This window comes from Peromyscus leucopus, chromosome 2 (assembly GCF_004664715.2).
Source record: "Peromyscus leucopus breed LL Stock chromosome 2, UCI_PerLeu_2.1, whole genome shotgun sequence".
Taxonomy (NCBI): domain Eukaryota; kingdom Metazoa; phylum Chordata; class Mammalia; order Rodentia; family Cricetidae; genus Peromyscus; species Peromyscus leucopus.
In genome coordinates, this window is record NC_051064.1 from 62,401,609 (window position 1) to 62,426,960 (window position 25,352).

At 39.1% G+C, this 25,352-nt stretch overlaps 1 long non-coding RNA gene and 1 other non-coding gene across 2 annotated transcripts; one reads left to right on the forward strand and one right to left on the reverse strand.

Moving 5' to 3' along the window:
* Window positions 1–640: 640 nt before the first annotated feature.
* On the reverse strand, window positions 641–24,108 carry LOC119087341. The gene is made up of 4 exons (XR_005090748.1): window positions 23,912–24,108; window positions 23,587–23,668; window positions 7,961–8,037; window positions 641–1,017 (listed from the first exon to the last, which is right to left on the reverse strand). It is a non-coding gene; the product is annotated as an uncharacterized LOC119087341 (long non-coding RNA).
* Window positions 17,718–17,825, forward strand: LOC114682532. Its single transcript, XR_003733053.1, has one exon. It is a non-coding gene; the product is annotated as a U6 spliceosomal RNA (small nuclear RNA).
* Window positions 24,109–25,352: the final 1,244 nt, after the last annotated feature.

Consider the following 25,352-nt stretch of genomic DNA (forward strand, 5'->3'; position numbering starts at 1 on the left):
AGGTGGTAAATAAATGTAGCCTCTAAATCATAGCTGACTGGCACCTTGACTACATTACTGTTAAAAGGAAGGATCCAATCCTGGACATTTGTGTTGGTCACTAAGAGATCCCTTGCACTGAACAAAACTGACCCATTTGGAAAATATTCAAAGACTTTTTCCACTAATGTCAGATACTTGATCAATGTTGACGTGAAGAGGGTTACAAGCCAGAGCACCTGAGTCACAAGATGTGTGATATAACTTGCCTTTTCATGGCCTGATGGCTTTGAGATAGACTTCTTGTGTGGCTCAGAGCTGCCAGCCTGCCTCAGCCACTCCACAGCATCATTTTCTAGGATACTTTTGTTGGTTAGAGCAAGAGCACATTGGCCTGTACCCATAAAGAAGAGACAACTAGTCACAGTGGTGTGTACACCTGTAATCCCAGCACTCAGGAGATAGAGGCAACAGGGTTGTGAGTTTAAAGCTTGTCTGGGGTAGATACTGAAAACCTATCTCAAAAACAGTAACAGCAACAACAAACAGGGATGAGGCACAAACACTCCCCTATGTGAGGAATAACAAAGTGTTTGTGAACATGTTTTTAAACTGTATTATGCAGCTTTTGGAAAATCCATTCTAGCCTATGTTTTTTTAGATTTGGAGTACTTGGAAGCATCCCAAACTTCTTAGCATTAGTTCATTGCTTTGATGACAGCTTTTCACATGCTGTGACAAATACCTGAATGAAGCACTCCCAGTAAGATTCAGTCTGGCTCACTGTCTCAGAGGGGGCAGTCCATTATGGTGGGGACTGGAAGAGCTTGGTCCATGGTAGAGAGAGATTGCAGTGTGGCTTGGTCACACCTTGGCAGATCAGGAAAAAAGAGGGCTCAGGCCATAATCAGAAGCAGATATGGCCTTTAGGTGTTCCTCCAGTGATCCACTTCTGCTAGCTAGGCCACAGTCCCAAAGGTTCCAAAGCTTCCCCAAACAGCACTATCATCTGCAGACTAAATATTCAAATACACAGGCCTGTGGGAGACATTTGACATTCAAGTTACAATACTACTTGGTTTTGTTTTTTATTTTAACATCACTTAAACTCTTTGTAGGAGGTTTTTTTTTTGCACTGGCATGTGCCTACAGAATACACACAAACTAGATGATGCTCTCAGCCATCTCCAAAGACAAGGACTGCATACAATGTAACTAGGACTAGAGATTGTTAGGTTCTCTGTTCAATATATGCTGTCAGGATACCTAAATATACTATCACCAGAGATAAGAAGACAACTATTAATCCTGTATCCCTGAAGATTCATCTGCTGGTAACTTAGCGCACCACTGAACTGTTACTTTTTATGTTATGTATATTATAGTCCCACTACTGTTTGTCTCACGCTATTATTTTCCCTTTTTTCTCTTCTCTGATTCACTTGGCTGTTTAAGATCAGATTTCGGGCAGAGGCAGGCAGAGCGGCGGCAGAGGCGCGGTCGTAATAAAGACCAGAAACTGAGCTTTTATCCGCTGAATAGTTGGTGAAAACATAGAGATTAAGAGCTTGGAACAGGGACGCCTTTAATCCCAGCACTCAGGGAAGGAGCCATCTCCGTGGGACGCGACCAGAATGGATCCGAACATTCTGCCTGAGGCCAACCCAGGGCCCAGCTGCCAATCTTGCGAAACCCAACAGCTTGGAGGTGTTGGTGAGACTACCCTACTAAACAACCTGCTCAGCTGAGATCCATTTGGGAGAGGATTCAGAATCCTACAGTCTGCAGTCTGAGGAAACAAGATCAGCTGAGGAGTTGATGAATGAGCAAAACACGACCTGAGAATACAAAAGAAGACACTGCACAGGCACTGAACCAGATCACCAGAATCATAAGCCTACCCTACACCAACTGGGAATGGGGTAAGGCCCCACCTCCAGACTGGCAGATCAGGTCTCTAGCCCCTCTGCCCTACCCATTGGAGTCCCAGGGACCAGACAGCTAACTTTTCCTGCTCCCCCACCAAAAAAAAAAACAAAAAACAAAAAACAACCCCTACGAACCCAACAACCACTGGAGCCATAAGCACACCCTGCACCAATTGGGAACAACTGCTCCCTGAGACAGAACCCACTAACACTGTTTGGACTAAGCTGCTCCCTGAGAAACAAAGCCCAACAGCACCAATTTGACCAAGAACTCCTAGTGGACCAAGACTAACAATTAGAACAAGAGAGACATCTTCAGACACAGACATTGCCTACACCGAGTGAAGGAAGAGATGAGTAGACGCTAGTACAAAAATACAGGCAACAACATAAAGACCTATATGACAACATCAGAACCTAGCGATTCTACACCTGCGAGACCTGAACATACCAAGACAGAAGAAACAGAAGAAATCAATCCTTAAATGACTTTAAGAAGATGATAGGGGCCCTTGAAGAGGAAATGAAAAACTCCCTTAGAGAGGAAATAAATTCCCTTAAAGAGATGGAAGAAAAAACAAACAAAAAATTGGAAGAAATCAAAGAAAGCCAAGAAAAAGTAATTAAACAGATGAAGGAAACAGTTCAAGATTTGAAAATTGAAATTGAGACAATAAAGAAAACACAAACTGAGGGAGTGCTGGAAATAGAAATTCTGACTAAACGAACAGGAACTACAGAAGTAAGCATAACCAACCGAATGCAAGAGATGGAACAAAGAATCTCTGACACTGAAGACACAATAGAGAAAATGGATTCATTAGTCAAAGAAAACACTAAAGACAAAAAAAGTCGTAACACAAAACGTCCAAGAAATTTGGGACACCATGAAAAGACCAAACCTAAGAATAATAGGGATAGAAGAAGGAGAAGAATACCAACTCAAAGGCACAGAAAATATATTCAACAAAATCATAGAAGAAAACTTTCCTAACCTAAAGAAAGAAATACCTATGAAGACACAAGAAGCTTACAGAACACCGAATAGGCTGGATCAAAAAAAAAAGTCCCCTTGCCACATAATTATCAAAACACTAAACATAGAGAACAAAGAAAAAATATTAAGAGCCACAAAGGAAAAAGACCAAGCAACATATAAAGGCAAACCCATCAGAATAACACCAGACTTCTCAATAGAGACTATGAAAGCTAGAAGGTCCTGAACAAATGTTATGCAGACACTAAGAGACCACGGATGCCAAACCAGACTATTATACCCAGCAAACCAGATTTAAACAATACCTATCCACAAATCCAGCCTTACAGAAAGCACTAGAAGGAAAAATCCAACCTAAAGAAGCTAAACACACCCATGAAAACTCAGGCAATAGATAATCCCACACCAACAAATGCCAAAGGGAAACACAACACTACCACACACACACACAAAAGAAAAAAAAAACAGGAATTAACAATCATTGGTCATCAGTATCCATCAATATCAATGGTCTCAACTCACCTATAAAAAGACACAGGCTAATAGAATGGATAAGAAAACAGGTTCCATCCTTCTGCTGTGTACAAGAAACACACCTTAACTTCAAAGACAGACACTACCTCAGAGTAAAGGGCTGGGAAAAGGTTTTCCAATCAAATGGACTTAAGAAGCAAGCTGACGTTGCTATCCTAATATCTAATAAAATAGACTTCAAACTAAAATCAATTGAAAGAGATTAGGATGGACATTACATATTTATCACAGGAAAGATAAATATGTATCATCCACCAAGATGAAGTCTCGATTTTAAACATTTATGTCCCAAATACAAAGGCACCCACATTTATAAAAGAAACATTACTAAAAGCTTAAATCGCACATCAAACTCCACACACTAGTAGTGGGAGATTTCAACACACCACTCTCACCAAAAGACAGATCTACCAGACTGAAACTTAACAAAGAAATAAAGGACCTAACAGATGCTATGACTCAAATGCACCTAATAGATATCTACAGAACATTCCATCCTAACACAAAAGAATATACCTTAGCACTCATGGAACCTTCTTAAAAATTGAACACATGCTTGGTCACAAAGCAAATCTCAACAGATATAAAAACATTGGAATAACCTCCTGTATCTTGTCAGACCACCATGCCTTGAAGTTAGATTTCAACAACAACAAAAACTATAGAAAGCCTACAATCTCATGGAAACTGAATAATGCCCACCAATGGGTCAAGGAAGAAATAAAGAAAGGAATTAAAGATCTCCTAGAATTCAATGAAATCAAAAGTAAAACATACCCAAACTTATGGGACACTATGAAAGCAGTGCTAAGAGGAAAATTCATAGTTCTAAATGCACACATAACAAAGATGGAGAAATCTCATACCAATAACTTAACAGCACAACTGAAAGCTCTAGAACAAAAAGAAACAAACTCACCCAGGAGAAATAGACGCCAGGAAATAATCAAATTGAGGGCTGAAATCAATGAAATAGAAACCAAGAGAACAATACAAAAAAAAATCAATGAAACAAAGAGTTTGATTTTTCTTTGAAAAATCAACAAGATAGACAAACCTCTAGCCAAATTAACCAAAAGGCAAAGAGAGAGCACCCAAATTAATAAAATCAGAAATGAAAAGGGAGCCATAACAAACAACGAGGAAATCCAGAGAATCATCAGGTCATACTTAAAAAACCTGTACTCCACAAAATTGGAAAATCTGGAAGAAATGGACAATTTTCTGGATAGATACCACATACCAAAGTTAAATCAAGACCAGACAAACTATTTAAATAGACCAATAACCCCTAAAGAAATAGAAACAGTCATTAAAAGTCTCCCAACCAAAAAAGCCCAGGACCAGATGGTTTCAGTGCAGAATTCTACCAGATTTTCAAAGAACTAATTCCAATACTCTTCAAATTGTTCCACACAATAGAAACAGAAGGAACATTACCAAACTCTTTTTATAAGGCTAAAATTACCCTGATACCCAAACCACACAAAGATGCAACAAAGAAAGAGAATCTCTTACAGACCAATCTCCCTCATGAACATGGATGCAAAAATACTCAACAAAATATTGACAAACCGAATCCAAGAACACATCAAAAAAATTATCCACCATGACCAAGCAGGTTTCATCCCAGGGATGCAAGGATGATTCAACATATGAAATCTGTCAATGCAATACACCATATAAATAAACTAAAAGAAAAAAACACATGATCATCTCATTAGATGCTGAAAAAGCCTTTGACAAAATCCAACACCTCTTCATGATAAAGGTCTTAGAGAGATCAGGAATACAAGGAACATTCCTAAACATAATAAAGGCAATTTACAGAAAGCCAACAGCTACCATCAAATTAAATGGAAAGAAACTCAAAGCATTCCACTAAAATCAGGAACAAGACAAGGCTGTCCACTCTCCCCATATTTATTCAATATGGTACTTGAAGTTCTAGCCAGAGCAATAAGACAACAAAAGGAGATCAAGGAGATACAAATTGGAAAGGAAGAAGTCAAACTTTCACTATGATAGTATGCATAAGTTACCCCAAAAATTCTACCAAGGAACTCCTATAGCTGATAAACTCCTTTAGTAAAGTGGCAGGATACAAGATTAACTCAAAAAAATCAGTAGCCCTCCTATACACAAATGATAAAAGGCTGAGAAAGAAGTCAGAGAAACATCACCCTTTACAATAGCCACAAATAATATAAAATACCTTGGGATAACACTAACTAAACAAGTGAAGGACCTGTTTGATAAGAACTTTAAGTCTCTAAAGAAAGAAATTGAAGAAGATATCAGAAAACGGAAGGATCTCCCATGCTCATGGATAGGTAGGATTAACATAGTAAAAATGGCAATCTTACCAAAAGCAATCTACACATTCAATGCAATCCCCATCAAAATCCCAACACAATTCTTCACAGACTTGGAAAGAACAATACTCAACTTCATATGGAAAAACAAAAAACCCAGGATAGCCAAAAGAATCCTGTACAATAAAGCAACCTCTGGCGGCATCACGATCCCCGACCTCAAGCTCTACTATAGAGCTACAGTAATAAAAACAGCTTGGTACTGGCATAAAAACCGACATACAGACCAATGGAATCGAATGGAAGACCCTGACATTAATCCACGCACATATGAACACCTGATTTTTTACAAAGAAGCCAAAACTATACAATGGAATAAAGAAAGTATCTTCAACAAATGGTGCTGGCATAACTGGATATCAATATGTAAAAGATTACAAACAGATTCATATCTGTCACCATGTCCAAGTGGATCAAAGACCTCAACATAAATCCAGTTACACTGAACTTGATAGAAGAGAAAGTAGGAAGTACTCTTGAATGCATTGGCACAGGAGATCACTTCCTAAATATAACACCAGTAGCACAGACACTGAGAGCAACAATTAATAAATGGGACCTCTTGAAACTGAGAAGCTTTTGTAGAGCAAAAGCCATGGTCAATAAGATAAAAAGACAGCCTAAAGGAAATGAGCCTCCACCACCTCCTCTTTGATGACCTCCCCACTCGCAGACAATGTCCTCTGTGTTGTATTTGCCAATGAAAGTGGACAACAGCTATCTATCCTGGATTTGTTTGTTGATTGTAATTTCAGGTCTGTCACTCTTGTTACATTGTGTACATTCAAAAGGAAGTAAGAAAATGTATATGATAATCATTTCCACTTAACTAATTTTTACTTCTAGTAGGTAAATGTAGGTAGCAGTGCAGGGTGATCTCTGCTTCCTGTACCTTGACATGCAAAAGGCTCTCCTAATACTCCACATTCAAACTGAAGAGGAAAATTGAGATCTCTAATGAAGCTGCTGTGTGTATTTATGAATATTAATGAATAAAAACTGCTTGAATGGTTTACCTAAAAAAAAAAAAAAGACAACCTACAGAATGGGAAAAGACCTTCACCAACCCCACATCTGACAGAGAACTGATCTCCAAAGTATATAAAGAACGCAAGAAACTAGACATCAAAATACTGAACGATCCAATTAAAAAATGGTCTAAAGAGCTAAACAGAGAATTCTCAACAGAAGAATTTCAAATGGCTGAAAGACATTTAAAGAAATGTTCAACATCCCAGTCACCAGAGAAATGCAAATCAAAACAACTCTGAGATACCACCTTACACCTGTCAAAATGGCTATGATCAAAAACACTAATGACAGTCTATGTTGGAGAGTATGTGGAGCAAAGGGAACACTCCTCCACTGTTGGTGGGAATGTAAACTTGTACAACCACTGTGGAAATCAGTATGGCGGTTTCTCAGAAAATTGGGAATCATCTAACTCAAGACCCAGCCATACCACTCTTGGGCATATACTTAAGGAATGCTCAATCATACCACAAAGATACATGCTCAACTATGTTTATAGCAGCACTATTTGTAATAGCCAGAACCTGGGAAACAACCTAGATGCCCGTCAACTGAAGAATGGATTAAGAAAATGTGGTACATATACACAATGGAGTACTACTCAGCAGAGAAAAACAATGACAGCATGAAATTTGCAGGCAAATGGATGGAACTAGAAAATATCATCCTGTGTGAGATAACCCAAACCCAGAAGGACAAACATGGTATGTACTCACTCATAAGTGGATTCTAGATATAAAGCAAAGAACAATCAGACTGCAACCCACAGAACCAGGGAGGCTACATAGCAAGGCGGACCCTAGGATGACTGTGGCTTATAATAAGTTTTAGTTTTACTTAATCACTGGGCAGGCCTCAGTGAAACATTTCACTATTAGGAAAAGAATTTGTACTGTATCAAGCTGATAATATAAATAAATAATAAATAAATAAATAAATAAATAAATAAATAAAAGAAAAAGAACAAAACAAAAAAAGATCAGATTGCTTAATTTGCACATATCTGTGAATTTTCCAAATTTCTTCCTGTTAATGATTCCTAGTTTGATATGATGGGGGGGGAGATACATGATTTTTATTTTCTTAAATTTAATAAGACTTGTTTTGTGACTTACCTATTCTGAGGCATGTTCCTTGAGATTTGAGACGATTCTATATTATGCTGGCTAGTCTTCTGTCAACTCGACACAATCTAGAATCACATAAGAGGAGGGAACTTCAATTGAGAAAAATGACTCCTTAAAATGAAAAAGAGACCATGATAAATGAAGACCCCATGGGAATAGGAAGAAGCAAAGTGCTAGAGAGGTCCCCAGAAATCCACAAAGATACCTTGACAATAGACTGCTGGCAATGGTCGAGAGACAGCCCGAACTGACCTACTCTGGGGATAGGATGGCCAAACACCCTAACTGTCCTGCTAGAAACCTCATCCAATGACTGAGGGAACCGGATGCAGAGATCCATGGCCAGGCCCCAGGTGGAGCTCCAGGAATCCAATCGGCGAGAAAGAGGAGGGATTATATGAGCAAGAATTGTTGAGACCAAGATTGGAAAAAGCACAGGGACAAATAACCAAACTAGTGGAAACACATAAACTATGAACCAATAGCTGAGGAGCCCCCAACTGGATCAAGCTCTCTGGATAAGAGAGACAGTTGATTAGCTTGAACTGTCTGGGAGTCCCCCAGGCAGTGGGACCGGGACCTGTCCATAGTGCATGAGCTGGCTGTTTGGAATCTGGGGACTATGCAGGGACACTTTGCTCAGCCTGGGAGGACGGAACTGGACCTGCCTGGACTGAATCAGGTTGAGCTGAATCCCCAGGGGAGTCCTTGCCCTGGAGGAGATGGGAATGGGGAGTGGGCTGGGGGGGGGGGGGGCGGGAGGAGGGAGGACAGGGGAATCCATGGCTGCTATGTAAAATTAAATCAAATTATAAAATTAAAAAAAAATGCCTGTAAGCAAGTCTGTAGAGCATCTTCCTGATTAGTGATTGATGTCTGTGATCTCAGCTCACTGTGGATGGTGTCACCCTGGGCATGTGATCCTGAATAATATAAGAAAGCAGTTTGAGCAAGCCATGGGGAGCAAGCCAGTAAGTTGTTCCTCCATGGCCTGTTTCAGTTTCTGCCCTAACTTCTCTGACTATAGACCGTGATGTGGACTGAAAGCTGAAATAAACACTTAGTTTTGGTCATTGTGTGTTATTACAGCTATAGAAACCCCACCTAAGACATGTTCTGCTGCTGATAGAATGTTTTGTATTTGTTTGCTTAGTGCATCTGGGATGTTGTGGCCCTAAAGACTGCTGTTTCCTTGTTGATTTTTCTGTCTGAATGGACTATCCATTGTTAAAAGTAGGGTACTAAGTCCCCTACTATGACTGCATCTTACTACTGTGTTGCCTATTTCTCCCTTAAGTTCTGTGAATATTTAAGTAATTTAGGTACCTGAATGATGGATGCATATACATTTATTATATTTTCTAGATGGCTTGTTCCCTTTATCACTCCATATTGACCCTGTCATCTGTCAGATTTTGAGGGACAGGTTTTTTGTTTTGTTTTTTCTGGTAGAAAAGCCACCATGTTCTTGTTTGTTTACCACTTGCAGCCATCAACCTTGATGATCTATTCAATTTTGTAGTTGGATGCTCTAATTCCTTTCTCTTTGGGGCAGCTTCTTGATACTTTTTGAGCTTACATATAACATTTTATGACTATAATAGGCTATTTTAGGCCTATTAACATTAAAACTTTAGATATATAAAGTTTTTACATTTGCTTCTCTATTCTTCCAAGTTTTTGATATTACTATTTCCAACTTTTTGTGTTGTGGATTCATTAAGAAATTGTTTTATTGTTTGCTATAGTTATTTTTAGTATTTTTGCCTTTAAACTTTATTCTAAAATTAAAAGTGATTTATATGCCACCATTATAACAGCAGAATCAGCCAGGCATTGTGGCACATGCCTTTAATTTCAGCACTCAGGAGCAGAGGCAGATGGATCTGTGTGAGTTTGAGGCCAGCCTGGTCTACATAATTCCAGGACAGCCAGATCTACATAATGAGACCCTGTCTTGAAAAAAAAAAAAAAAAAAAAAAAAACCATAATCTAAATTTAACTTTTACTTCTTTTACTTTTAGCAGTGGAACTACCAGATACTTTTTTTTTTTTTTTTGAGACAAGGTCTCACTATGTAGCTCTGCTTTCCTGGAACTTACTAAGTAGGCCAAGCTGGCCTTTGCTCATAGGCATCCACCCACCTCTGTGTTCTGAGTGCTGGGATTGCGGCATGGACATCATGCCTGGTTCTAACTCTTTTTAAGCCTTTTATAGCCACACCACCCCCGCAAGAGCATCCTTAAGCTTGACTTCCTATACTCTGTTTCAAAATGAGTTTCTTTGATGAGAGCTTAGCAGTTTCTTCTTTGTTCTCTTCTTGAGCAAAATGTCTGAGCCACTGGACTAGACAGTCTGGAGAGTCTCCTCTAGTTCATGGACCAGGATCCTGGGAGGCAGCAGCAGCAGCTCTGTCTGGTCTTCTCTGCTTTCCTCTTCCCTGATGGAACATCTGCCCTATGACGAAAGTGGGGCAAGAATGATCACGGCCCCCGTGTTTTGGCTTTTCATGCTTGGGTAGTCTTTAGGAAGAAGGGTTGGTAGAAGAAGAGAGAGGTCAACACAGTGGCACCATCTGCCAGATTTAACCACCTCTAATTTAAAGCTGGGGTGTGGGCTGACAAATGCTGGCTGCTGTCTTTTCATGATGAGACTCTACATCTCCTGACAGGGAGATGAGGGGAGAAGCAGCCCCATTTGTTTGGGGCATTGTTTTAGACTCTGGGGAAAGAGAGCAGGGAGGAAAGTCATGGTTCATGTAGCACACTCTTGTTCCCCTTTCTACTAAAAAAAAGTCAGTAATTTTCACAAGTAGATTTTTTTTTACTTTCTAGAATTACTACCAAGATTTCCAGATATTTAAAAATAGCTTATTTAAAAATAATATTCAGCAGTTATGGGTATCATAACATGAATCCACTCACACTGCCAGTCTGGAAGTGGGACACTACTTTTAAAAAGTAGTTTGGAAAGATGATTGACAAACCTTGCTACATGTCAGATAGTGAACATTTTTCTTTATGAGAAAAATGATCTTTTTTTGTTTTATTTTTTGTTTTTTGAAGACAGGGTTTCTCTGTGTAGCTTTGGAGCCTGTCCTGGAACTCACTCTGTAGACCAGGCTACAAAGTGAGTTCCAGGAAAGGCACAAAGCTACACAGAGAAACCCTGTCTCGAAAAACCAAAAAAAAAAAAAAAAAAAAAAAAAAAAAAAAAAAAAAAAAAAAAAAAAAAAAACCAGAGTGCTGGGATTAAAGGCATGTGCCACCACTGCCTGGAGAGAAAAATGATCTTTTGCACCTATTCAAATATGCCATAGTTTCACAAAAGCATCCGCAGACAATACACAAAGGGCTGTGGCTGTGTCCCTGTAAAATTCTCCTTATAAAACAGATTTGATCCATAAGCCATATGTTACCAGCCCCAGCTATACATCAGAGCATATCATAAGTGATTTGGCCATAACAAAATAATGATCATTTTTTTCTCACAGAAAACAAGATGAGTAAACATTACATAATTTTCTCTATATATGAGTCTTTGTGTTAGTGTTCACATAAACATCACTGGTCCATCATCAGAATAGACAAGTACACACATTAAATTCAGTCATCTTGTTATTGTTTGTCAACTGAATAAAATCCACAATTTCACCTGCTTTTCTTTGTCCTGACAAAGCTGTATTTATAAAGACCAAAGGCCAGAATGCATTCTATTTAGCAGTCAGTTAGCTTGATTTGATTTCTGGGCCTCCATTGGTGTCTTGAGCCATGCAAATGTTAGGAAGAGGATTGCATTTAATAACAATCACAAATAGAGGATTCTGAGTTGCCTTTTATTACCTTACACTATGATGAGTAAAGTGATCCTGTATTTCTAGACTGAACCATGTGAGCAACAGAAAGATGAGCAGCATTAAAAAAAAGTGCAGTAACAACTATCAAATGAAGATTGCCATGAGAAACACCCTCAAGAAGGCAAACAAAGGCTCTTCAGACAAAGCAAAATGAAAAGAGTTTGCTATGAGCAGATTTACTCTCTACAAGAAAGATTAGTGGAACTTCCAAAGGATGAGAAGAAGTACAACACAGGGAGAACTACATCTCCAGGTATGAGGGAAGAGCAAGAGAAATGGGAGATGTGTTGGGAGGCAGAGGCAGGAGTATCAGAGTTCAAAGCTAGCTTGGGCTATCTAGTGAGTTTGAGGCCAGCCTGAGCTACATGAGATTCTGTATCAAAAAACAAAATAAGAAAACAACAACAACAAATACCTCAAAACAGTAACAAAAGAAATGGTTGGAATGGGTAAATCTATACAGCACCCCCTCATTTCTTAAAATTTCTATGTAGTGTTTCAAGTAAAATTATAACACTGCCTGGTGAAATTCTCAAGGAATATAATATAATATAATATAATATTATATAATATAATATAATATAATATAATATAATTATAATATAATATAATATATACACATACATATGTGTGTATACATATATATACATATATATATATAATAAAAAGTGAGTGGGAAGCTGGGGAGATGGTTTTGTGGGTAAGAGTGTGGAAGCCTGTGTAAGAAAGCTGTGAACTTACTGTAAACTACAGAGGGCAGCATGTACAAGGTGGCCTTCTAGAAAGACTTGCATAAACTATGATGACTGAATGCACTTGAGAGCAAGGACATGAAGAGAATGCTCTGGCATGACATTATCTCTGTGAGAAAGGCAAATGCCTAGGAGGAATATTCTTGGCTCTTCTCACATGAACAAAGATAGTAAGATATAACACCAGGTGTATTCTCTGCTGTACATGTATTTGCTCAAGTTAATGGTAAATGTCACCTTACGTTTTGCTTGCTTTAATAATAAAAATGAAAGGAGTTTTGTTTGTACTACTCTTGAGCTCAAATGCCTAGAGTCCCCTCGTTTTTGTGCATGCAGGTCTTTGGAATATTCTTCCATCTTTGGAGACATAGCCTTGATGGTCATGGGGCAGGTCAACATAAGAGTGTTTGCTTTGCAAGTGTGAGGAACTGAGTTTGAATCCCCAGCACTAACACAAAAAGCTATGCATGTGTGTAACCGTAGCACTGAGGGGCAGACAGGTGCACCCCAGGAGCTGGCTGGCCAACAGCCCACCTGAAATGAGCTGGTTCAGTGAGAGACTGTCTCAAGGCAGTAAGGCCAAGAATGATAAAGGAAGACTCTGACACCTTTCTCTGGCATGTGTGCATACAGACGTGTGCATCTTCACACTCGCACAAGACCCTACTCTGTGCTCCATATGAGAGATGCACTTTAAGTGTAACACAGATGAGATGAAAATAAACGAACAAGAAAGCAGATCCGAAGTATCAGAAGACTGAAAGGCTAATATCAGAAAGAACCAACTGTAGGTTTGAAAGTCCTATTAGAGTACTTACGGATTAAAAGATTCAAAGCTATTAAGTGAAAATTTTACTCAGTTGACCTATAGATTCAATCCAACCTCAATTAAGAGTTCACTGGCTTCGAAAATGGCACAGTAAATGATTGTTTATAGGTTACACCAAGTCATTTCAATACATGTATTCTGTGCATAATGGCTAAGTCAGGGCATGTCAACCACTTAGCATTTTTTGTGTTGTGAATATTCAAAATGCTTTCTTCTAGCTATTTTAAGATCTACAATAAATTAACTATAGCCACTCTACTGTGCTATCTCTATTATAACGTATTCCTTCTGTCTCACTTCTGTAGCCAACAACCTTCCTTCCTATCTTCACCCAACCTCTGGTAGTTACTAATCTACTGTTAAATTTTGTGAGATCAATTTTTAAAACTTTCATATATGAGAGAAAAATGTAATATTTGTCTTTCTGTGCCTGGCTCATTTCACTTACCATAAGTTCTCCAGTTCTGTTGATGTGGGCCGTTTGTTTAGTGTAAATTTGACATGCTGATTTTAATATTTATATGGCATGCAAAAGGCTTAACATAATTGATTTTGAAAAAAGAAAACCAAAGCTGTAATAATTACTCTAATAAAATGTGTGCATGTTTGTATGTGTACTAATGATCCTCCTACTTCAGCCTCTGGAAGGCTGGGCATACTGGAATGTGGGGATACAGAGACATTTGCCATCATGCCAACAATAAAATATTTTTTACATTTGTTTTTAAGGCTATTAGTGGGTAGCCAGGACATTTTTTTAAACAGGAGAGTAATATATCAGATTATCACACCAGAAATTAAAACTTTAAGAGTCCCAATAATGGTTTTATTTTAGAATTAAACCATCAGCAGAACAAGTAAAAAACTAGACACACACACACACACACACACACACACACACACGAATTTAGCATATGTAAATATATGATAATTACATAACTTAAAAATTAAAAGGATAAATTAATAGTTGAATAATATATTAAGTTATCCAACTATCAAAAGGGTAAAATAGCTAGATGACTTAATGTGTAAAACCATTAAATTGTGCTGGGTGGTGGTAGTATATACCTTTAATCCCAGTACTTGGGAGGCACAGGTAGGCAGATCTCTGTGAGTTTGAGGCCAGACTGGTCTACAGAGTGAGTTTCAGGACAGCCAGAGATACACAGAGAGACCCTGTCTCAAAAAACAGTAAAGAAAATTCAATTATAAATATTTTTCATATATTATACACACGTGCATACACAATCCTTGAACTCCTGAATGTAAAAGACAATGTTGTAAAAACAGAAGGAAATATACTGAGTGTTTAAACAATCTTTTGGATTGCAATGGCTTTTCTGAACATGGCTTTGCTGATTTTAACTAACAACAAAGCATTTGTTAAAGGTGTATTCTCGAGTGTATGATGAAGACTTCACCACACTGCTGCCTAAGCTATTTTATTAGGACAGGAGGGTTTGTTTTCCTTCTGCTTCAGTGGATGATAAATGCTGCACATGAAGGTGAGTCACAGCTGAAGGGTACTCTTCTTTTTTTATGTCCAATGACTCTCTCATGACTCTCTATCAGCAATAATACATCCTTAGCACACATTTACTCATTGGCTCAACACTTACTTAGTAGCTACTAAGAGAAAGGTGTGTGCTAGGACATCTATGTAGGAGGGACCAAACCCTGAAGTCACAGGTAGTATCAAGCTTGAGTCATCTTGGAGCACCTGTACAATTGGGCAGGTCACTTAACTTCTATGAACCTCAGCTCCCTTATTTGTTAGTAAAGGATATCAGTATCTTGCAGAATTGTGAATATTAGAAGCAACCAAACATTTGTTGAGCTTCTACTCTTTCCTAAGTTCTTTTTTAAAAAATTATTCTATGTATGTGAGTGTTTTAACCTACATGTATGCCTGCATACTACATGCATATGTGCCTGGTGCTCTCAGAGGTCAAAAGACAGCATCAGACACCCTGGGACTCGAGTTACAGATGGTTGTGAGCTGCCATGTGGGGCAGTGGGAGTGGGGTGGGGTGGTCAGAGCAGACCAAACGAAGCTGAGAGTGAGTTGGGCTTTAGAAGATCAGTAGGCATTTCAAGCTATAGAGATGTGTGAGAAGGCTCATGTAGACAAAGATTATCATATGAGGCCCTGACAGAAGAAAAGAAAGCAAAGATGGGATATAGTGGTGAATGGTTAATTCGGCAAGAGTGTGATTTGAATGAAGGTCAGCAGTAGCTGGAAAATGTTTAGAGCCAGAACACAAAGAGTTCCGAAGACCAAACTAAGGAGGCTGACTCCTTAAGGAGTGAAGAGTTGTATACAATGTATAGATGTTGGCATGTGACAGCCTTGAATCTTAATTCTGGCTCCTTGCTTCCTACATGCAGAGTTCTGAACCCATCACTTAACCCTTTAACTTCGTTTTTTTTTCCTTCTGCACTAACTTATACCATATACCAAGCTTAGTACCTTGTAAATTGATTACTTAACCATCAACAGTTATTATGTATAGGCACTGGCTAACTACTGGAAGTTTTTGATAGCAGTAGTAGACATAATCCAAATTCTCTAGCACTGTGCAGACAAAAGGCTGGAAGAACTCAGATAAACTGGTCTAGGAAACAGGTGGCGAAGTCATAGGGGACACTGGAAATTTTTAAAGGAGCCAAAATACTGTAAGTTTTAAGAGTATATTAGGATAGAATACAATGAAGTCCTTTTAGACACACAAAAAAGTCATTACTTATGTGGGACAGAATGAAAATGTACAGGAAAGAAAAAAACCTGTGAAACAATTTTGGAGATGAGAGAGGATGATAACAAAACCAAAGGGAATGAACTCTCTGCTTGATGTTTAATCTTTATCCTATGATATGGAATGCATTTTTGTTTGTAGTATACAGTAACCTGAGGAACCGGTGGAATATAAATATTAAAGAATTAACTTAGAAGGGGAAAGAGGTACTTAGTCACAGAAAGATAATGCCAAATGAGTCTAGATAAATATTTTGAGAAAAGTGAAGAAATACATTTTCTCCTTACATAAAATGTGAAATTACTACAGAGAAAGGGGTGGATTTCATATATATATATATAAAAGAGTTGAGGAGAAAGTCTGATCCAGACTTCTGAATGTTGGCACTACTGGTACTATTGGACAGACAATGCTTTGTGGGAGCAGTGAGGGTGAAATCTGAGTTGCTCATTATAGGACTTTTAGCAGCATTTCTGTCATTTACATATTAGAGGCCCATCATAACCCCAAATTTGACAAGAAAATATTGTCTCCAAATGTCTTCTAAGGGGACAAAATTACTTCCCATTGGGAACCACTGGTCTCAATTATTTGGTGTGTAAGAGGAGCATTCAGAAGTACAGATATATAGTGTCTTATTTAAGAGCATTTCTGCCCCACAACAAAGCTGGTATATATTAACACTATTTGTTCGTCTATACTGAATGAATTGATGATCACTGACACTTGATATGGAAGGCCTTGCTAAAGAATACATATTGGTAGTGAAGGAAATAAGCCTGATTTTATGGTTTTACTATTTTCCCCACTTCCTGTTAGAACTAGTTGCCTAACTTCCTATTAAGTTTGTACATGAGGAATATATAGTAGGTGTTCAACAATTCTTTGTTAATTTATATTCTTAAATACAAGATTGGTCCTAAATTAAAAATATGATAGGATAAAAGCCAAGCTTGGTGACTTAATGTTTGTAATCCCATTAATCACATGGCCGAGGCAGGAAGTTTGCCATGAATTTGGGGCCAAATCAGCTACACTATGATTTCTAGGCCAGCCTATGCTCCAACATGAGACATTATCTACACTCAGCTTTTCATAAAATTATTTCTCCTGCATATGGTATTATTAATGCAATGTCCTCTTTCCAAATGTAGTCCAGTGCCTCGTCACGGTCATTTTAAAACATAACAAAGCAATCAAGGAAACCGCACACAACACTAAGACTTAGAGGGGGAGGAGAGAAAAAGAAATATAATAGGCTTTCAATATTTTACAGACATGATATATAGGCTACTCTGGGTATCTGAGGCATTTGCTTTAATTTATTCTAGCTTAAGATTCCAAGTTAGATGGCTCAGCACTTGCTACTCTCGAAGAGGATTAGGATTCAGTTCCCAGCATGCACAGCAGCTCACAACTGTCTGTAACTCCAGTTCTGGGGGACTGGATACCTTCTGGCCTCCTCTGCATGCATGTTATGCAGACATACCTGCAGGCAAAATATCCATACACATAATGTTAAAAAAAAAAAGTTTTAAAAATTCCAAGTTGAGTGCTTGCTTCAGCAGTACATCTACTAAAATTGGAATGATACAAGAGAAGATTAGCATGGCCCCTGTGCAAGGATGACACATAAATTTGTGAAGCGTTCCATATTTTTTAATATTAAAATTGAGACCTTCACATGTTTATATAGCTAAAGTCAAGTCTATTTTAATAAATAGCTGTTTTTGTGTGTGGTCAGAGGCTTATCAAGTGCATGTTTCAGAGGTTTTACCACACTGTAAAAAAGTGTAATCTGTAATGGTTTTGTTTGCTATTGCACAAGAAACACTACAAAGAGAAAAACTTTTTCCTAAATGACAAATTTATATACTTTTCCACTTACTTGGATTTTTTTAATGCTACATTACAAAATCAATCAGGTTGAAATTATTTATATTAGAACTTTCTTAAGTCTTTAAAATACACACAAGAAAAAAACATTTGTATACTATCTATTTGGAACAAAGGCTTTTATACCTACTTTAGGGCTAGTTTTTTTTTTTTTTTAATTAAAGTGCAAAAAGAAATTTCCTAGTTTAACCAGAGATGACTCCTGATATTTTAAAAATATTTTTAGATTTATTATTTTTGATGTGTATGAGTGTTTTGCTTGCATGTAAGTATGTGTGGCACATGCATGCTTGTTGCCTGTTGGATCCTCTGGAAGTGGAGTGACAGAGGATTGTAGCCACCCTGTGACTGCTGAGAACATAACTCGGATCCTCTGCAAGAACAACCAACATTCTTAACCACTGAGTCATCTCTCCGGCCCCTTGTTTATCTTTGATACAGGGTCTTTTCTGCATAGTGCAGGGTGACCTTGAACTTGCAATCTTCCTGCCTCAGCTTCCTGAATGCTGGGATTACAGGGATGTTCCATCACACTCAGCTAAATTTACAAGTCTAACTGGTGGTGGTGCTGCATGCCGTTAATCCCAGCACTAGAGGCAGAGGCAGGCAATATAGTCCATTTCTATATACTGAGTTCCAGGACAGCTAGAGCTAGAGAGACCCTGCTGTAGGACAGTCTTTCTGTAGGCTGTGAATATGTGTTGCTATGATTGGCTAATAAAGAAGCTGCTCTGGCCTATGGAGAGTCAGGTTATAACTAGGTGGGAAATCCAAGAGAGAGACAGGAAGAAGAAAGGCAGAGGCACAGGAGACGCCAGCCCACCACCAAAGGAGCAAGATACCTGCAGATCAGTAACGCCATGGCCATGTGGCAACATATAGATTAATAGAAATGAGTTAAGTTATAATAGCTAGCTAGCAAGAAGCCTGACCCACAGGCCATATAGTTTATGAGTAATATAAGCCTCTGTGTATTTATTTGGGACCAAGTGGCTGGGGGACTCAGGTGGGAGAGATTCATCCAGACTGCTGGGCAAGTCAAGACTGGAGAAACTTCCAGCTAAAAGACCCTGTCTCAAAACAAACAAACAAACAAACAAACAACAAACAAGCAAATAATTGTGTAAGTCTAGCAATTGGTTTTACTTACTTTTTAAGCTGACTCACTTTTCATTAGGTACACAATGGTACTAAGTTATGGTTTTTGTGTTCTAAATGGCTAGAATTCCCATAGGTGTGGTTAATCTTACTCAATATTAGTTATTTAATCAATTATTCTTTTGTATCTCTACAACTTATCTGTTGAGATAGTAAGTCATTATTTCCTTGTTATATTTCCATACTCTTATGACACTAATTTCCTCGGGGAATGATAGGTTTTTATGTAAAGCTGCTAGTTCCCTAGACACTTGACAGCTCTTACCAATCAGCATAGCTCCTTGCTTAAAATAATTTACAAGGGCCGGGAAGATGACTCAGCGAGCAAAGGCGCTTGCTGACAAGCCTGATGACCTCAGTTCAACACCTGGGACCGAGAGAGTGAAAGGGAAGAACTGACTCCCCTCAAGGTGTCTGCCGATCTCCACACAAGTGCCCCCCCACACCCCTACATCAAATAAATAAATCAATGCAATAAAAACAATTGAGGAACTGACCAGGCAGCAGTGGTGCACGCCTCTAATCCCAGCACTCAGGAGGCAGAGGCAGGCAGATCTCTGTGAGTTCGAGGCCAGCCCGGGCTACAGAGTGAGTTCCAGGAAAGGCACAAAACTACACAGAGAAACCCTATCTCCAAAAAAAATTGAGGAATGAATCTGTGAGAGAATGACGACACCTTACTGGATTGAAGGCTTGTGGACTATGTCTACGTAAGTTTGAGGAAATCCCTTAATTTCGTTAGGCAACCAAGTGTGAGGCTTTTGAGAGGAATGTTAATCAAGGAAGTGTTAAATCATAGTTAGCCTTTCAATTTGCCCCAAGGAAGCAGCGATCCAATTATTTGTATTTATTCCAGCCAATACTCTCTGGAGTTACACACTCAAGTCCAATATATGGGTGAAGTTTCTATCCTGGTCAGAATCTAAGATTAAATGGATTTTCAATGTATATAAAAGGTCCAACATCATATGGAATGGCTCATAACCGCCCCCCAAATGAGGAGTTGAACACCTGAGAGAAGGTGTTCATGTTTACAAAGGTGAATGCTGCAAACAAAAAAAAAAAAAAAAAAAAAAACCGGGTTAAGAATGCATAATTTCTTGCATTTGATGAAAAGGTAATGTTAGGTTTCTCTTCTGTGCCTGTAGAGTTTTCTTATGCTAATGTTGCTATAACCACAGCTCTTTCAGCAGTAATTATCTACTGCTATGTTGTGCTAAAATATCTCTTCTCAGTCTACTGATGCAAAACAGTTCCTTCAGGATGATCAAAAGATAGTACAAGAGGCCACACCTATAAATTAGTTCTCACAGGACAATAAATTACTTGTGTAACACATTTATGCAATACCCTTTTCATTCCATATATCCAGATTTTCTGCATGATCTGGTTTGAGCTGATGTGCAATTCTGTCTCAAGATGACTATTTGCTATATTCATGCCATGCTCACTTAGCAAGCATGTACTCATGCTTGTGGAGCATTTTATACACATTAATATTCCTGCAAGAATACTGGAAACCTACATTTAACAGAAATGCAAAATGAATTATTTGTTATTTTAAAAGAATTTTTAGAGTAAATTTTCATTCCAGGATTGCCTTGGGTAAGACATAAAGATAATTAAGGCATGGTCCATGAACCATGATCTAAGGAAGATTGTGGTCTGTGGGCAAGGCAGACATGAGCAAAACAATGATTATTGTGAAAAAAAAAAAAAAAACAGAGCATTGTCCAGTAGACTTGAGAGGAGTAAAATGAGAAATGTTCAGAGTGGCCAGTGGTTCAGAGTTCTACAGTAACTAGGGCTGCTCTAGGCTCAGGTGGCGGAGCTGAGAGTGAGAGCCTCGTGGTGAAGTCCTGCATTAGTTATATTAAAGTAGCATCCTGGAAGCAATGCTTACACTTATCTGAAGGGATGTTAAAAGAAAGGCAACTTCCGTCAAGGCTCTGTAACTTCTTTCCTTCTTGGTACTGTCAGTGCCTGATGCCAAGTATGTGTCTGATAAATGTGAAACATTTCGTCATGGCCATAGCACCACAGCATGTGAACACAGCAGTGACCCCTGTATCAGTCAGCACAATGGGTTTTCCCCCTTCCCTCTTTCATGGTGACTCTTCAGCTTAGTTTATGTTGGAGTATGTATCTCAACTTGTTTGATTTACATTTAGATTTAAAATAACAATGGTGCAAAAATAATGAACTAGAATTTTCAGAGAAACGTAATTGTTCAGGTTAGAGAGAGAGAAGGAGTATGTACTGATCTTCCAGAAGACCTGATTCAATTTCCAGCACCTACATCAGGCAGCTTACAACTGCCTGTAACTCTAACTTGAGGGGGATCCAAGACCTCTAAGCTCTAGAGACACCTACATTCACATACATACATACAAACACACTTACAAAGTAAAAGAAAGAAAAGTAATTGCTATAATGTTGCAGACTTTTTGAGTTATACTTTATGAAGTATAGAGAGAAAGTATCTGTAAAATACATAGCAGACTGAAAACTAACATTCCTTTTTTAAATGTGTGTCTTTATTAAGATGGATGTTAAAGCCAGACTACCTGGATTTAAAACTTGGTATCATACTTTCTAGATAGTCTTGAGTAAGCTACTTAAGCATTCAATGCCCCAGTTTTCTTATTTACAAACTAGGGCTCATCATATCTTATCTAGTACTGAAGTGTGGCCAAGTGTTTAGAATAGAATTTAGAACATAACAAGTCCTAAATAAAACTCAGCATTTAAAACCTTTTTATCATTAGTGTGTCAGAGATTGCTATATATTTCCCAACACCTGGTCTCTCTCTTATATTAATAGAATCTCCAAGTTGTAACTATGCATGTAACTGTCTGGCATAAATACTATATATTCTAGTTTTTATTACAATCATGTGTGACCATGTGTCTAGGGCCTAACCAGTGAGATGCAAGCATTAGTACCATAGCTGATGAGAACCTTCCTCAAAAGACAACTGGATGTCTACCAACTTTTCAAAATTTTATAAGTATGAATTTTGTAGCTAAATGTTTTCCTGTGTCCCACCTGGTCCACAGCCGCTCAGACCTAAGTAAACAAACAAAGGCTTATATTAATTAAAACTGCTCAGCCATTAGCTCAGGCTTACAATTGACTAGCTCTTATACTTAAACTCAGCCCATTTCTGTTAATCTATATGTTGCCATGTGTTCCATGGCTTTACCTGTGTGCCATTACATGCTGCTTCCTGGACGGCGGGCTGGCGTCTCCTGACTCAGCCTTCCTCTTCCCAGAATTCTCCTTGTCTGCTTAACCCACCTATACTTCCAACAGAAAAATTGCCTAATCTCATACATACATATATACACATATTCTAGGCAATTTGTATAAGAAGAACACCAAAGGACTCATAAACACCTAAAAAAATTCAATTATAAAATAAATACAAAGTACTTGACATGTTATATTGGCAAAATGTTCTGAAGAGCAATATATTCATTACTGCTGTGTATTCATAAATATGATCCCTCTTGACAGTGTTAATATAAATTGCTATAAATTTTTGGAAGACAAACAAGAAGTATCTATCACAGTTGAAATGCTCTCATGACTTGAGACAGCAAATCAAAAAAACATTCCATAGAAATTACTCAAGAGCAGATTTCTAAGAATTTCACTGTGACATTATTTGTTCAGATGAAATCCTGGAAACAATCATTAGTTGTAGCATATCTGAATAAATTATAGCACACAGTTACTATGAGATACCTTATTATTTGGCTGTTTTTGTTTTAAAGATGAGTTAGATGGAAGGACGCTGACCTAGAAAGCTGTGCATGAATTATTTAGTGATGAAAGTGAGCTATTCATTTTTTATATTTCTGGCCAAGCAATTTTGTACATGCCTACTGGTGTGGCTTTGTAATGACATGCAAAGTATCAAAAGACAGAACCTAGATGGTTTTTGTTTTTTTGGTTTTTTTTGTAAAGTTATTTTGTGCCTATGGTGAGGGGAATGCATGTCCCAGCCAGTATGTAGCTGTTAGAGGACAATTCGTGGGAGTCAGGTCTCCCCTTCCACCTTTTGGGTTCCAGGGATTGAACTCTGGTCATGAGCCTTGGTAGTTAGCACCTTAACTTGCAAGGCCATCTCACTGGACCTGTAACCCAGATTTTAATAGTCGTTACCTTGCCTGGGAGTCAGGTCAGAAATGAGGGTTCCTTCTGCACATATCTTTGGGTGATTTTACTGGTTCTAGTTGAGTCTGTATACTTTTCTAATTAGCAAAATTACATAATTTTGGTGTTAATGAAATGCATTCCCCAGTAGGTGAACACCTATAAAATTGTTGCTAAATGTATTACTGGAATATACTGCACAAACCTGTACAAATTAGAATGAAGTGACTCAAGGAAATGGAACGGCTTATCCTCCTGGTGTTTCACAATAAGCATTTCAATATTAACTAGAAAGAAAGAGATAAATTAGTAAAATAAATAAATATACATTACTTCATGCAATCTCCTGGGAAGAGGCTCAGTGCCAAGCTGTACCATGAAAAAGAAAGCAGAAGTTAAGAAACACAAAGCAATGTGTTGTTCTTTATCAGGGAGGGCTAGTTATTCTACGCTAGAATGTGCGAGGGAGTGGCCATCCATCAAGATATAAAATCCACACATTCCCGTTCAAAGAAGATTTCCTGCCCCACCTCAAATGTTCTTCCTCCAGTACTGCACAACCACCTGGCCACACGCCTGGGTTTGCCTTCTGTCTTTCTCTGAAGTCATCTGATTGCTAAATCCTCTTACAGTTACCCGCGCAAGGCTACTGGCCATGCGCTGCTTCTGGAGACTTCAGCTAATAACATGGTAGCCCGGCTAAGAATAAACCCCGACTCAGCCCTCCCTTGACTTCCGGCCGCTGTCTCCTCTGTCACACCTCACCGGACGTCACACCTCACCCGACGTCACACCTCACCCGAAGTCACACCTCACACCTCACCCGACGTCACACCTCACCCAGCCCACCAAGGGAGCAACAGCCTTTGGCTCTGGGACGCCAGTCAGAACGCCCTAGACCTCACATCCGGGCAACGGGTGAGCCAACCCAGAGGGCGGAGTCTGGCCTGACCAATGGGGGCGTTGAGTTCAGCGGCCATCTGCGGTCACGTGTCCAATGGGCGGGGAACTTGTCTCTTGTGGACGCCAAAGCGGGAGGTTTTACCTCGTGTGAGAGGAGGAAGGTCCGCTCCAGCGGAGGGTAAGGAAAGGTTCCCTGAGGCTCAAGTACGGCCGCTGGGAATTCTCCAGAAAACAGACGTCCGAGGCGTGGTTTATGGAGTCGCGCGGGGACGAGATGTTGAACCCGGCTCCTGCCCCGCCCCGTTAGGGGCAGCTGGAGTGCGGAGGGCCTGGCGGGCCAGTGGTTCCCACTCAGCTGGTTGCATACATAGGTCGTGAGAAACCAAACAACACGAGCCTCCTTTACAAATTTTACATGCCCCCCCACCCCCACCAAAAAAAAAAAAAAAAAAAAAAAGGTGCTTAAGTGGTTTATGTGAGAGACGACTGGAAGGGGAGAAAATTCCAGAATGCCTTCGTGAAATGGGAGAAGATGCGGCTTAAAACTCGAAAGATTCACACTCATCTTGGGTGTTAACACTGGCAGCTACCCCAGCTTTGCATCCAAGAGCCTGACCTAATTATTGTCTCTATTTCCATTTTGAACCATTATTCTGTAGGAGGAAGTGGAGAGGAAGTAAAATCTTTAGAAGTGAATTTAAAATTAAACCTGGGGAATTGCTACAAATTAATCTTTTGGGCTTTTTGGTTTGGTTTGGTTCGGTTTGGTTTGGTTTTTGGTTTTTCGGGACAGTGTAGTTTTGGTGCCTGTCCTGGAGCTCACTCTGTAGACCAGGCTGGCCTCGAACTCAGAGATCCGCCTGGCTCTGCCTCCCGAGTGCTGGGATTAAAGGCGTGCGCCACCACCACCCGGCTAACACGTTAATCTTTTAACAAATTATTTCTAGCCGCTGTGGTGGCACACGCCTTTAATCCCAGCTCTCAAGAGGCAGATTCTTTCTGAATTTGAGGCCTACCACAGTGAGGCCTTGTCTCAGAAATCAACGAAAAAGACAAAAAGGGTTAATC